The 16,856-nt window shown below is 35.7% G+C and overlaps 1 protein-coding gene across 1 annotated transcript in view; it reads right to left on the bottom strand.

Annotated features, from left to right (window-relative positions):
• LOC126798978 (uncharacterized) overlaps positions 1-16,410 on the bottom strand; it is a 187,386-nt gene extending 170,976 nt beyond the window's left edge. Inside the window, exon 1 of the mRNA XM_050526081.1 lies at positions 16,406-16,410. The gene's annotated coding sequence lies outside the window, so the exon portion shown is untranslated. The remainder of the gene's footprint in view (positions 1-16,405) is intronic.
• Between the last annotated feature and the right edge of the window lie 446 nt (positions 16,411-16,856).

Below are 16,856 nucleotides of genomic sequence, written 5' to 3' on the forward strand. Positions count from 1 at the left end.
TTCCCACCTATGTTTATACTTTATAGGTTTGTTTCTTTATTTTCAAACTAAGCTGCACCTCATGCTATATGAATAGCAAACAAGCCTTGTGTAAGTCAATGGGTCATCAAAGCACTTGCAACACATGTTTATCTCATGCAGTAAATCATCACATGAATTTCTTCCTCCAATTAAGGAGGGACTGACCCATCAATCTCCCCCTTCCGACTTAGTTGGAGGGATGCGTCATTCCTGACGCGCTTCTACAAAACTCAAACTTCTCATTTGGTAATGACTTGGTCATCATATTTGAACTGATGTCATCTGTGTGAATCTTCTCAAGTTGTAGTTGTTTGGCTTCTAGCACATCATGTATCCAATGATACCTTACATCAATGTGCTTTGACTTCGAGTGAAAACTCGAGTTCTCACTCAGATGAATTGCACTTTGACTATCACAATGCATAACAAACTTTTGTTCCTTATGTCCCAATTCATGTAGGAATCTCTTTATCCATAAAATTTTTGTGCATGCTTCTGTAGCTGCAATGAACTCGGCTTTTGTAGTTGACAAAGCGACACATTTTTGTAGTTTTGATTTTCATGAGACAGCTCCCCCTGAAAGTGTAATCAGGTATCCAGATGTAGACTTTCTCGAATCAACATCTCCGGTCATATCTGCATTTGTGTAGCCAATCAGTTTAGGGTCCCCACTTCCAAAACATAAATCCATTTTGGAAGTACCTTTGAAATATTTGAGAATCCACTTTTTACAGCATTCCAATACTCTTTGCCTGGATTAGACAGATATCGACTAACTACACCAACTGCGTGTGTTCTGTTTGATCTTGTACACACCATAGCGTATTAAGCTTCCTACCGCTAAGGCATATGGCATGTTTGCCATTTCTTCCTCCTCTTTCTCACATGCAAGACTCTGTTTGAACTGAGCTTAAAGTGACTAGCAAGTGGAGTAGCAACTTGATTTGCTTTCGCCATGTTGAACCGCTTCAATACTTTCTTAATATATTTTTCTTGTGATAACCACAACTTCTCGTTTTCTCGATCACGGATAATATTCATACCAAGAATTTACTTTGCGGGTCCCAAGTCTTTCATGGAAAAAGACTTATTGAGCTCTTTCTTCAGTTTGCTAATCTTGTCACATTTGGTCCTACGATCGACATGTCATCAACATACAAGAGTAGTATGATGAATTCACCACTTTATAATTTCCTCACAAATACACAATGGTATGAAGTTGTCCTCTGATATCCTTGCTCGATCATGAAAGAATCAAACTTCTTGTGCCATTGTCGTGGCGCCTGCTTTAGTCAATACAAACTCTTTTTCATTCTGCAGACTAGATTTTCTTGGATTTTGACTTTAAATCATTTTGGCTGCTCCATGTAAATTTCCTCTTCATGGTCATCGTGAAGGAAAGTCGTCTTCACATCAAGTTGTTCAATCTCTAACTTTAAACTTGCAGCCAAACCAAGTACCACCCAGATATATGTCATCTTCACCACGGGTGAGAAAATTTCTTCAAAGTCAATTCCCTTCTTCTGACTGAAGCCTTTAACAACCACCCTTGCCTTGTATCTAGGTCGTAAGTTATTCTCTTCAGTCTTCAGTATATACACCCATTTGTTATAAGTCTGGTTCTCATGCAAGGATTGCATCTCTTCTTGCATGGCTTCCAACCGCTCCCCCTTGTGGTAATCAATTAGAGCTTCTTCATAAGACTAGTTCTCCTCCATCTGTGAGAGTAACAAACTCATTTTGAGGGTGTCTCTTTGAGGTTATGTGTTCCCTGGTTGATTTGCTAGGACGTGGTGCCACTTCCTCATCATCAGTTGTATTATCAACTGAACCATCAATCATTCCATCATTTGTTGCATCATCGACATCTCCAGCTTCTCTCTTGCTACCTTGCTTTATCGGCAAAAAAACATTATCTGAACTGATCGGATATTCTATAGAATTCTTAGGCTTCTCAATTTTCTGAGTATCTTTGAGGTTCTGATCTTCGAAGAAGACAACATCTCAGCTTCTGACAATCTTCATATTGACGGGATCCCACAGCCTGTACCCATATTCTTCATTTCCATATCCCAGAAATATGCATTCTTTCGTCTTGTTGTCAATCTTCGATCTTTCATCTATGGGAATATGAACAAATGCTTTTCAGCCAAATACCTTTAAATGATTGTATGAGACGTCTTTTCCGGTCCAAAACATGTTCAACACGTCACTATTTAATGGAGTTGAGGGAGAAAGGTTGATCACATCAACTGCAGTCATTATAACATCACCCCAAAAGCTCTTAGGTAGCTTGGCATGAGATAACATTGTTCTAATTCTTTCAACAATAGTTATGTTCATCCTCTCAGCCACTTCGTTGTGCTGAAGTGTCTTCAGAACAGATCGTTCATGCCTAATTCCGTTACTTTTGCAGTAGTGTCTGAACGCCCCCATGTCTCTCCCTTGTTATCGGTGTGTATGTATTTCAGAGTTCTGTCGGTCTCCCGTTCAACTCTGGCATGAAATTTCTTGAATACTTCCTACACTTTATCTTTAGTCCTTAGTGCATAAGCCCATACCATCCGGGAATGATCATCAATGAAGGTAACGAAGTATCTTGCACCTCTGAGAGTACTTGTGGTCATGAGACCACCACATCATAATGTACAACATCCAAAACATTGGATTTCCTTGAGGCAAGGAAACGATGGAATGCCGCTCAGTGTTGTTTTCCAGCCAAACAGTGTGTACATCATTTTAGAGAAATATCTTTAACATTGACCCCAGTCAATACCTCTCTTTTGGCTAGAATAGAAAGTCCATTCTCGTTGATATGACTGAGCCGCTTGTGCCATAGCTCTACCGGTGAATCTTCTCCGAGTGTAATTGCATACCCACTACAGACTTTGCATACGTCATGTAGAGAGTGTTCTCCTTCCTTCCTCGGGCTAGAATTTTTGGACCTCTACTAAGCTTCCACTTTCCATCACTAAAGACATTTGTGCAGCCTTCATCATCAAGTAACCCTGTGAAGATCAAATTAATACGCATGTTTGGAACATGTCTCACATCCTTTAGAACCATGCAGTGATGTGTGTTGGTTTCAAGAGAAATATCTCCTCTTCCCACGACCTTGGACCATTTCTCATCCTGACATTACCGAAGTGTCCGGTATTGTAGGATGTAAAGAACTCCCTTCGTGAGGTTACATGAAATGATGCGCCGGAATCGACAACCCAACATGTATCTTGAGATGTCATATTAACATGACCATCTCCACAAATGATGATTACCTCGTCTCCATATGAGGTAGGGGTTGTATCTTTGGTACCACCTTTTTCAGCTAGCTCTTCTTTGAGCTTCATGCACTCATTCCTCATGTGACCTTTTAGGCCACAGTGATAACATTGGATATTCTTCTTTGGGCTGGACTTGCCCCTTGACCGATCTTTTCCTTTCCCTCGGTTATGGAACTTCCGACTGCTTCCACGATTGTCGGTGACGACGGCTTTTGATTCGGTCGATATTCCTTGCTCATTGCTCCTTGCTCCTTACTCCTTCCTCCTTGCTTCTTTGTTGAACATACTGTCTTTTACAATGTTCAATGTAATAATGCCTTGAGGAGCTGAGTTGCTTAATGACACCACCAAGGTGTCCAGCTGTCTGGCAATGAGCCCAGTAACAACAGTGCTTGCAACTCATCATCAAGCCCCATTTTCATATTCGTCAATTGATTCACCATGCCTTGGAATTTGCTTAAGTGTTCCGAAACACTACGACTATCCTTGTACTTCGTGTTCACCAACCGCCGAATGAATGAGGCTTTGTTTTGTGTTGTCTTTCGCTCATACATGGACTCAAGCTTTGTCCACATTGAGGAAGCATTAGTTTCTTGCGCCACATGATGAAAAACACTTTCATCAATCCATTGATGAATTCCTGCAACAACTTTTCTGTTCATGATGCTCCATTCCACATCGGTCTTGCCTGTTGACTTATCTCCATCATTTTGAAGAGACTCGTACATATCCTTGTTGTAAAGGATATTCTCCATTATGGGCTTCCAAATGGAGTAATTTGACGATGTCAACTTAACCATTGTTGCCGATGATGACGACGATTCTGCCATCTTAATCACCACCAGATGCCACAGACGATGAGCACCGGGCTCTGATACCACTTGTTGGGAAAGTAGTGGTTGCCTAATACAAGGCCGATAGATAAATGATTATCTCAGGATCTGACTTTTCCTACCCCTAGTGTGATTAGCGGAAATGGCAACATAAAAGAAGACACGATAATTAACGAGGTTCAGCAAATAAGCCTACGTCCTCAGGGCAGCAGTTGTGCGTTCTTCCACTATACTAAATAATGTGATTACAATAAAAACTCACTCTAGACTAACTAAAGTAGTAACACACCTCTCTCTCTCAAGATGAATTTTCTTCTCACTCTTTCTCTCAAGCTATCTAAGTGAGGATCACACAAACACTCTATGGTTTGTACTTTGTCTTGTTGTGATCTATTTGTTGCAATCTTCATGTCCTTATATAGGCAAATGACTCCATGCACCATGTTATGCAACTCATGCAAGTAACATGCAATTGGAAGCAAAGTCAAATGTCTTCCTCATTTCATAGTTCAATGTTTGCATGCTCATTAATGCATACTTCATCCATCTTCAAAAATTATTGTCATTGTCCTCTATCTTCAAATATTGCTGTCACCTTCCCACCTATGTTTATAGGTTTGTTTCTTCATTTCAAACTAAGCTGCACCCACATGCTATATGAACATCAAACTAGCTTTGTGTAAGTCAATGAGTCATCAAGGCTCTTGCAACACATGTTTATCTCATATAGTAAATCACCACATGAATTTCTTACCGACCCATCACATATATCTATTCTCTAGAAATTTAAATTTTCCTGATTAAAAAATTAAAATACCTATTCTACGTCTATACAACTTACACCATAGTAATAGACATGTATAATAGTTAAATTGAAAATTTGAGTTTAGACTCAGGCTCAAACCCAATTATGGGAAAGTCTAGTTTGAGATTGCAACGACCGCAGATCACCCTTCGGCGGCCACCATCAACTTCGTTCGCTACCTTTGTGGGAGACATCAATACCGTCATCACTGAGAAAAGTGAGCAAACCAAGTTTGGAGGTGATGGTTTGCTCACTTCCCTCGGTGATGGCGTTATTGATATCTCTCACCTAGAGGCTCCAACCTAGAAGCTTCAGCCGCCTCCGCGTGATGTGATTGTCCTTGCACTATAGTCGGCCTTGTGAATCTTGTAGCTTCGCCGCCATAGAATAAACATGGGAATGTTGTCATTATTCCTCTTGTACCAAATCTGGATGCAATCATCCCAATTATCCTTCCATGAGTCACCGCACAACAGAGCAAGTGGAGAATCAAAATTATGGAGGTTGTGAATCTCCTGGTAGTAGAGAAAGAGGGTGAGGGAGATAGAATGAAGATGACTTGAAATTGGGTTGTGACCGTAAGACCGCCATGAGATGGTAGCTGCAAGGAGCAGCAATAGAGAGAGAAGAGAGGCTCTCATAGTAGGATTTGGGCAAATCATTATCATCCACATCTGCCGAAATTTTTATTTCAGTCTTTGTACGAGAAATTATATATTGCCATTAAGAATACTGTGAATGCTAATATGCTATATGATTTTTGAAAATAGAAGAGATGCTGGGCAAACAATTATCCTTTTAAAACAAGTATCATCAGATTCCATTGCAACCAATCAACTTGCATAAAGGAAGCCTAATAAAAAACTAAGCAATTTATGCATTAATTCTAAGACTAATTACGACATCGTATCTCATATGTAATAAATACAAAAATGGTGGCACAAACGAATTATCTCTATCGGAAGACTCATTGAAACTAGCTCCATACCAGACACCTTGCCAAAGTCGAGTTCCATTCAGTGTGTGAAAGTGAAATTGAACAGCGAAGATTTCATTGACATGAGACATGCATTAACAAAAAGAAATTGGATAAGTGGGAACTGCATGTCTGCATGTGTCTTGTCAAGCAGTGTGCGAGCTAGGTTGGTCCATAACACAAACAATTATGCAATTGTTTATTGATGAGTTTGATCGATCTTTATGCAATTATGCAAAGCATAAAACTAAAAACGATTCAAATCGGCTTCGGAAACCTATTCCACTTTTGGGAGGAAATATACTCTCAAAGCAACGATATGTAATAAGATAAATATATAAGAAATATACAAATACCATAATTTTTAGCCACATTGTACGTACGTATGATTTTTATCACGAATCACGATGGATCAAACAAGTCAGTTTTTATATGATAATTTGTCCATATCATGCATGCATGTACGTGTGCGTACTGGAATTTCGCCGGTTGAGAAACAAAATAGAAGTTTGCAATCTGAGTACGTTGACCTGATCAATTGGACAATGAAATAGATATACAGATCAGGCATCTCTCTGTTGTGCGTTAAATGTACACAATGGAATAAACATCAGATCGAGTATAAGATTTGAGTGGCAAATATGATTAGGTATCCTAATAATTAATTATTCAAAGTGTTCTGCGAAATACAGTGTACATAAATAAAGCAGCAGGAGCATCAGCATCATGAGGCGGCATGAAATGATCTTGTTTTGGAATTGTCTAACTTAACATTTAGTTGCTTACCCGTAACCGATGTATGTTTTGGATCTGTGAGCATTTTTATTATCCTTGCGTAGCGGGAAGTGGATATATGTATAATTAACCTTGATTTAAAAAGTTATTTTTCCTTTGGCAAATATAGCAAATGTTGTTTTCACGAACTCGGATTAATGTACGTACTTTCTGGTTTTCTTGAATTAGTACACACACAATATGTTAAGCTTGTTACGTTGTACTAATTCCAAATGAAAGCTTCGATTCAAGTTATGACAATTCCTCCTTAGATTCACACAATGTGGCTACATGCATTTGGGTATCTTTTAAGCAAGCTTGAGACGCTCAAGCAGCCTAACTAGCCCTTTAGATATAATAAACTCGCCTTGATGATGTAAATTACCGTATCTTACTAGCTCTGAATTAATAATTAAGAATTCTGTGTTTTTTTAAGGGGTTTTCTAGTATATAAGAGGAGGAAAGGGCAAGAGTTTATTTTTTTTTATTTTTTTTAAAGGGGTTTGGAACCGGCTCATCTCTATGTTCGGTTCTATTTATTAAAAGGGCAAGAGTTTATTATTGACTTATTTTTTTTGTTTTTCCTTTTGAGATATATACGTAATTAGTCTAAAATGAGACTGAAGTAGAGCTAGCTCGCTACCTAGCTAGTTAGTACGTGTTTCGTGGATGATCGATCTAGGGTTATGAGTGAAGGATTAGCTAGTGCGTGTTCGGATGACAAAGATAAGGGGAATTTAATTGAAAATGATGATTTAGGATTTAATTAATATAATGTTCCAGAATCTGATATCTAAATTTGAAGACTTGGATGCTAAATTACGTGACGAGTGGCTTCAAGTTTAAAGGTATGTCGTACATGTAAGTTATAATTTCTATTCGATGGATCAAATTAAAGTATTTGAACATCTTGAACTCTTGATTGAATATCTTGCTATAAAATTAACGTATAGTGGATATATATGTACATCCCGACATAGCGACATTTTTTTTATCATGATTGAATATTCCTTAATTAAACAATCACCCAGGTGACTAATCAACAACTGATTTGAATTGAAGTGGCACAAAGTATTTCATGTTTTTCTTCCTTACTTGAATGTCACTCAAGAAAACCATTCTAAAACAAAAAAGGAATCACTCAAGAAAACGAAATTTTGAAGTCATTATGGACACGAACTGATCGCTATCTGTGCAGATAAGTCGCGCGAGTCATTTTGGGACAAATAATGTCAGAAAAGAAACATAGCTCGATCTGGACATTTGGACAAAACTTATGGTTGTAAGTAGGGAAGACGTTGAGTATCTGAGAAGAACGAACTGCTAAATAATCAGCGATCGATACTGACATATAAGTAAAGAAAAAACTAGCTACCTAGCAAGCAAGCTGGCGGTAGATATTGATTTGGGAATCCATATATGTTTTTTTTTATCGATGGGAGTCCATATATGTTGATAGGAAAACCAGTGTAGAAAAACTATTTGCATTTGCAAATGTATTGCTGACCAAACCGAATGGGCAACATTGGTCATCAAACACCTAGCAGCTGGCTGCTCATAATGTGAAATAATGTGAATTGACTCTGTACTCTCTCTCTCTCTCTCTCTCTCTCTCTGGAAATGAGGTCATTCTACTAAGGAAGATGATGCAACAAAAACCAATAATGATGAAAATGTTTCCTGCCTGTTTCCAGTTCCACAGTACATGCGTGCGCCTTATAATAGGGTTAGGTACTTAGGTTAATTAACACAATATTTCTAAATTTCTAATCATTTTACTGTTGTTTGAATTGATTTAGACTTAAGGGTTTAAGTTAGAGGATGACAAGGGTTCGTCTCAAGTGCAGCGCTGTATTATATGTAATATTCGCTATTTACCTATGCATTTTATCTTAAGTACTATTTAAGTATATATATTTTTGACAGAACATGGTAGGCATTGACCTCTGAGTTTGTTTATTTACATACTACAAATATATAAATTCATTATATACTCGAAGGTAAACAATTATTTCTTTATCATTATTGCAAACTTAATAGCTTCCAGGCTTGAACTTTTAGCTTTTGCAAAAATCTCATTAAAAGAACCCCAAGAAGAAAAGGAAAAATATAAAAAAAATTAGTGAGATATAAAGATAACCTTCCTAAAAAACCATAAATTGTTAGGATATTATCTATAGAGTCTAACATAGAATCTACGAAACTAGAGTCCTCGAGGAAATTTTTGAAGAAGATCAAAGACCCGTAAACATTTTGAGCATCAGTTAGATCTGCCTATAGCAGATATCAGAGCCTGCTTAGCTCAAAAGCAGGTAGGTTAAAAGCCTTATGCCACAAAGTTGGCTTATCTCAACTAACAAAAGAGAATCCAAACCAAAAAAATTATTAGTCCTTTTGTATTACAAAAGATTCTGATAGGTGGCAATAGTGTTTCATTCAAAACATATCTAGGAGGATCAATACGCGATAGAGTACGCTTGTAGAGTACTGAATACACTCTACGACGAATTATCATATCTTCAACTAGAGATAGGAGTTGAAAATCTTGACCCAACTCGGCCAAGTTTGATAGAATTTCTAAATCATATATCCAGCAACAAGGTTGCAGAGAAGCTGCTTGTACAACTAAGAGAGTTTTCATCTCCAATTTCATCTCAAGATCAATCAACTTGAAGAAGTAAACACAAGAATTTGAAGGCTTGAAGTAAAGCTTGGCTACCTCAATAAAAAAAATGCAATATCTGTTAGACATAGAAAAGAAGTTAGTTCTAACAGAAACTTTTGCTAATAACATCCAAGAGCAATCGTTTGAACTAAGAAAAGCTCAATAAACTTTGAAAGAGCATTCAAAAGCCTTTATCGTCTTAATAGGATGAACCAAATGGTTGAGGTAAAAGTCAAGAAAAGAGACAAAGAAGCAAAAAACTTATATCTTCCTACCTCAGAAGCCATTGCTGAAAATCTGAAAGCAATAATTTATCAGCAAAATTATAATATTACATATCTTCAAAAGATATGTATGGAGCTGGAAGGACGATTAAGAGAGTTGAACCTTAAACTCTCCCATTTGCAAAAAAAAAAAACATAGAAAATATGAAAGCTGAAGCTGGAATAGAGAACACTGATGAAGAACAACTAGCTCAAAATGTAGCAAGTAAGGTGATCTTACATTCCTACCCAAGAGAAGAAAGTAAACTTAAGTTTAGTGAACCTAAGCTTTTTACATGGAAATCCTCCAATTCCACTAAGAGAAGGAACATGAAGATGTTGAGCAGAGTATTCAACAAAATGAGCACAATTCCTATACAACTCATCAATGCTCAAGAATTTGAATACAATTAGATAGAATCAAGTGTACGGAATGCTACATTTCATAAATTCAGATTCAACGAAATCTATAAGAGAGGTTCTTTCCTTTTAGATTCTCACAAGTTCAAGATTCTTGAACTAACCATTCCAACAACAGGTGAAGAAACTGATATCAGGTTGATAACTCATAAGGAAGTAAGTGAAGCAATTCGAAGAAGTTATTCATACATGCACATTAGCAGTTCGGTTCAAGTGGGAATAAAACTTCTAACCAAGAACGGAATAGACTGCTCTGTCTTATGTGTCTTGCAAGATGATAAGATAACAGACTTCGAGTAAAGCCTGTTAGGAACGGTGGAAGCCTCTCTATGAAATCATGTTGCGTACTTCAATGTTTTTCTAAATTTCACTATGCACTTCAGAGATGCATCACACTGCCTCAGGTTGAGAATCAAGACAGACATGATTTCTATGAAAAATGGAATGATAGAGCTTGTCATAGATTACCGAATCTATTTTAAGCACATGAGCTCGAATGTTGTCCCAGATACTAAATTCCTTAACAGTCCCGGACTCACTACATCTATCATCACCAATCCCAAAAATTATACCGAGCATAAGCATGTTACAAAATGAAATGAGGTGGCATTCCACGAGAGTTAAACCTGACTCCTCTAGTCAAGTAAATTGAGAATACCAAAGCATCAATCTATGAAGACATGGGAGAAAAGATAAGCCTACAATTCCATAGACATTCATTTACCAGTTATGAAGACTTCGGGAACCAAGTCATCTACATTCCTTGAAGAATCATTCGAGGAAGAAGATAAAAAGAGACCAATAAAGATGCTTGGAGCTGAAAGACTCAAGAGTCTTATGCAAAAGCAGAAACGTGTGAGTCAGCAAAAGAGTTAGGAGAAATCATGCAAAAAATCTCACAGGTTGAGATAAGAAGAAAACCAAGAAGGAAGATTCTTCCATATCAAGAGGCTAAACCAGAATCTGGTGAATCCTCTAACATGGATATAGAAAATGTAAATATGGCAAATCCCCCTCAAGGAAGTACAGTAGTTCAGAATATCACGAACTACCCTACTAAGATATTCAGAAGAAATAAAGTTAAACTCCCAAAGGAATAGCCCCTATAGGAAAACCTGGAGAAATGAGTTCTCAAAAGTTCATTCATACTGAACCAAAATGGGGACAGTTGGTATCTGAAAGAGGAGTATATCTTGATTTAGACCAGGTTGGAGACAAAAGAAAAGTCATAGATAATTGAGTGACTAACTTGAGATTAACCCAAGCCTTGGTGTTGTCAAAATATGAGTACTCTGAATCATGCCTATTATGAGTCAACATTGACCGGAATAGTCCAAAAGTGGTATTGATCCTTCAAAAGGAGCACATAGTGGCCTGATTGGGCAACTAAGTTGGCTGAAACCAACAATCCTTTAGATTTTGCATGTCTGATATATGCACAATTCTGCGGAGATATAATTGGACATAGAGAGCAGGCAAAGGAAATGGTCAGGGCAAACATTCAAAAGTTAAGTATCTGCAACATGAGATACTTTGAGGAGTACACCAATGAGTTCCAAAATTACTACTGCACCATCGGAGACATATATAATGAAGATCTGGTGAGAACCTATTACATGAAACTACAAGAACCCTGGAATGATGTAGTAGCACAGTCTCTAGAAAAAAATCTCTTAATCTTTTTTTACAGTAGGAGAGATTGCAGATAGAGTCAGTGATCTCCTAAGAATGCAATGTGTAGAGAACATGAAATCAAAAACTATAAAGAAACAACTCAGGGGAGTTGAAAACATATGTCCCAAGATATTAGGGACTCCTACTTCATTAAGTCAGAAAAAGGAAATAACAGAATCTGTTAATACCAGCAAATGAATAGAATATCATTCTAACAAAACTCATTATCTCATCAGAGAACCTATCATTGAAAGAATTAACCCTTTCATAGAGTTGCTAACTACAGAAAAAAAGGAAGAACACGTCAAGCAAGTTCAAACTAGCAGATTCAGCAACTACATCAACATAGGATTGAAGTTTTCCTAATACAAGAAATACAACCTGCATGCATTCGTAGACAACGGCTCAAGATATACACTTGTCAAGTGGTATGCCATCCCAAACGACTATTGGGAAAAATCTTCAAAATCAGTCACTGGAGTCGATATGGGAGAACATGAGATCATCATGAACACTATGACGCAAAATGTTAATATTTTCCTAGGTGGAGGAAATTTTATATTCAAGATTATCTGTCAATGTGAAAGCCAGGGAGCTGATGTGTTGGTTGGAAATGATTTCCTTCTCAGCAAATTGTTATTCAAAATTCACAAATGATTGGTTTGGAGAAGAATCGCAAGTTCTTCTGGGAATCTCGCCTTGTAGAAGTAGTAAGTGTCACTGAAAAAGAATTTACGGATCAATATCAGAGGTCGCCAGCGAAGAGTGGTGATTACAAGCCCGTTTTGGAACCCATTTTGCTGCTAAAGGGTCATTTAAAATATCACAGTGAGATAGTGTCAAACAAGGAATCTGTCACGCCCCAAATCCGAGACCACTATTATATGGAAATATGGTTCTTGAATTAGAGGTGTGATCTTAAAACCAATAAAATTTTCTCAATAAAAATGACATAAATATATGTTTGAATAATACTTTTATTAGAAAAACTAAATCAGAGTTTTATAATACAACAGATTTAAAAATATTAAAATTTAGCGAAGATACATGAGTCTCGCATTTATTGTCTTGAAATAGTACTAAAAGAAAACCATCATTTTATTTAGCAGTTTCATCACATTCCCCAAGCATTTACTTATTACCTGAAAATAAGATTGTGTAGCATCATGAGTAACACAAACCCAGTAAGTACATAATACATTCTTATAATAATTTGGCTAATGACAAATTCAAATATGAACAACCAAGTAAAATGTATCAAGACGAGATGTATTTGGTCACACGAATTCTAACTTATGCATATAGATATACATATCAGCATTGATATATTCAATCAATTGTGTGAATTTTCAAGAAACTGGTAATTAATCACAAAGTCACATGTTAGGGTTCACGTTTACCCAAAACACGGATAAGTCTCAGCATACCGAGGCCAACACCAAAATATGTATACTCAAGGTCAATTCTCTTATTAATATAATAGTGCACTATCTGTAGGGACTAGAGCCCAAGGCTAACTCACAAAGCACAAACAATTTTACCAGCAATTCACTTAAGCACGGGGTAGTACTAATCACACGGCTTCACACCTCTAACTCAATAACGTCAATAGAATATCAAAAAATTTAGTAATTAAGACAATATTTAAAGACTAAATATATATATATTTATTTATTTAAATATATATATATAATCTTACACCAATATATAAATACTAATCAATAACTCAGTGTATGCATGAAATAAACAAGTTATTAAATTTGAAAGTAAATGTACAAATAAAGTAAATGTACTTTAAATTAAAAGTAATTAGATAATATTAGTTAGTAGTCAAAGGATTAGTAGTCATTTCTCCCATAATGAGGAAAGTCTTTGTCCAAAGTAGCAATTGTCATTCAAATAATAGTGTCAAAGTCCGTCAACTTTCCGTATTGATAACTCAATTAATAAACGTCCAAATTAGCTAAGTGAGGAGTCTATGTTCAAGGATTTTTCGTAAGGAATCCAATAGGATAAGTCATATAGTCCAGTTCAAAGTCATTGAGTCCAAAAAAGTTCAAACACAGTAGCAGTGCAAAAACCGATCATCAAGTTATCATCTTAGATGTTTACGTATTCTACTTGTAACACAAATTTAATCATTTCTTCTGAAACTTTCCAGATTAAAAGTATAGGTCTTATACTTTAATTTGATATAAATTTTGTGGAATGGTTAAGAAATGAGTGAGATATGAGTTTTTAAAGTTGTGAGTGTTATAAAAGATTTTCAGTGAGTTTATTAACAACTTTGATTAACCATAGCTTCTTCATTTCTAAAAATTTTTGAGTGATTCAAAAGCCTAAATTGAAGTATTTGTCATGAGGAATTTATTATTACCTTGGACAAACTCAGATGTTATAAAATACGAAAATATAACTCTTACAAAAACATGATCTTTTCCATTTTATCATTAGTTATGCATTTTGATAAATCTTAAAAGGCAAAAGATTTTTAAGGATGTAAGATGTACTTACTTTAAAGTTTCAGGGGTGAAAGGAAGATTTTGATGTGGATCCAAAGTTGCAGTACTTCAGTAAAGAATGAACTTGTTTAAGAGAGAAAGAGTGAATGCTAGAATTTTAGTTTGAGAAACATTGGATGGTTGAGTTTTCTATCAACTAAGGGAACTCTAGACTTGCATGATTTTTGATTTTGAAGTGTGAAGAAAACTTGAGGTAGCTTACAACTATAAATAGGCCAAGAATGAACACAAAAGTTCAATTCTCACATACCATTCTCAATAATTAATATTGAGTGATGGCCTAGCTAGTTAGTGTGGTTGTTGGCAAAAAAAATAGTGTGATGGAGGAAAATATAAAAATAAATCAGCTAGGTTCAAAACATATTGACATAAAGATTATATATATATATATACATGTAGATATAACAAACACATTTATATGTGTTATTCTAAAAAGTAAAGGAAATTAGTATATTCCTTTCATAAGGTTTTCAATATATTTGCACTATCTAATACTAATATAATGCATAAAAATAATACCATGAGTAGTAGTCTTAAACTCGATTACAAAGTATCGAGTATACGCAATAATGTGAGCTAACGTATTCAAATCGTGGTCTAATACTTACAAAAAGAAATTATCTATCTTTGAAAGTATGTGCCTTAGAATCATTAGTTTTTAAAGAGAAATATTAGAAGAAAAATTGAATTAATTCTAAGTTAATATAACCTTAGAGTACTAAATAGTAAATATTAAATTTCAGGGTATTACAAAATCAGAAGACACTGAGCCAAGAGAAGAGTTCAATTTTCTTGAAAATTGATCTGATTCAGATTCACTAGAACTTAAAAGCTCAGATGGAGAAGAGGAATATATTAGAGAGCATAACTTGAAGGTGTATGCTAATAGAGTTGAGCAGAAGAATGTGTCAACTATACTGGGACAATGATCTGGTATATTGCCAGCTTAAAATGCATGATGCCAATGTCATTTGCCATTTAAAGGTCATCCCTCATTACAGGAAAGAAGATAGGAAAGAAATGGAAAGTCAACTTGGTGGGAATTTCACTATAAAATCGGAGACGGTAATTTCCTTCAACCTTGGTAATAGTTTCTGGCCCATATTATGGGAGATATCTTGTACATGTTCAAGCCGAATACCCTCAGAAGCAAAAGCTGTGGTAGTAAAGAACATTTTTCCAAATGGATGTATCTTGAGATTGAAATTCATTTCTACCCCTCCGGAATGGAAAGTATTGGATGGACGCAAAAATTATATTTCTCTATATCACTATGTGAGAATTATTCATGGTCCAATCAAGAGTTCAAAAGATTCAGGAAAAAATTGTAATCCCAACAATAACATTCCGTGGATGAAATCCATGTCCATTATGTGCATCAAAAACATGGTTCGATGGAATTATGAGTTCAGTCTTTTAGCCAATGGAGAAAAAATCATACTCACATGCTACAATCATCCTCCACCAGATGCATGTGATTTCTTCTCTACCATCATGAGAAATGAAATAAATGGAACTCCAGAAACTACCACATGGCTAAAGAAAGTGGAGAAAGAGAAAGGATACATGATTCGTTATCATTTTCCCTATGACACAAATCTAGATGAAAAATAAGACACATAGCAAGAAAATGACCATGAAGACCAAGATTCTTTTGACAGATTATGATTGTGCAGATGATGAATATGATAATATCACAAACATGATGGAAAAGTAAGAGCTGCCAACACATCCAAACAAGGAACGTGAGCCGCCGACGCATCCAAATAAAGAACGTGAGCTGCCGACACATCCAAACAATAAAGGGTCTCTTTCTACTTTTGTGAAATAGTTTGTCGACACATAATGAAAACCAGCTTTAGAAAATGAGATTCTTTGTCGTCCATTTTCAAAAATGAGTTCGGCCTGAAGCTTAGAGTATGAGCTCTATATAAAGAGTATGAGCTTCTTTGGGAAAACAAAGGTTGGAAAAAAAAATCATAAGATCGTGGCATAGTCTCATAAAGAAAGAGTGACATTCTACTAAGTGTTCTAAGAATAAGAGTGTATAGCATAACTTGAGTGTGAGTGTGCTTAATATTGTGTGAAATAATCTTCTACTATATAAATCTGATGTGGAGTGCATTTTTCTTCAAATAAGTTTGTATTTTAATTATGAGTAGGTAAGAGGAAGGCTCTGAGTTTTGTATTTGTATTTATGTTGAATAAATAAACTCTATCTGGTGCCCTAAAATTCGTCGCAAAAATATTTAGTTTTGCATGAAATTTTCTATCCTTGCATATGCACATTTAGTCAAATTTGCATGTTTCATATGTGTTTATTTTTCACTATTAGAACCTAAGTTTATTGTTTTCAGTGATTATGTCAAAAGAAAAGTAACCGTTTAGAGAAAAATGTCGTTAGGTGAAAATTATTGGCATGTTGAAAGCTAGTTCATAGGAAATTAAATATAAGTTCATAATAGAAAAGTAATAAATTTTTACTATTTAGATTTCACATTTTTTCATTGTTTTACTGTTCACTAAGGTTATAGCTCTTTTTACTACTATTCATAGTAACTATTCACAGTACTATAGAGCGTTGTATCATAGAATTTTCCAATGACAAAGACATTACGAAGC

Source organism: Argentina anserina, chromosome 6, assembly GCF_933775445.1.
Source record: "Argentina anserina chromosome 6, drPotAnse1.1, whole genome shotgun sequence".
Lineage (NCBI taxonomy): Eukaryota > Viridiplantae > Streptophyta > Magnoliopsida > Rosales > Rosaceae > Argentina > Argentina anserina.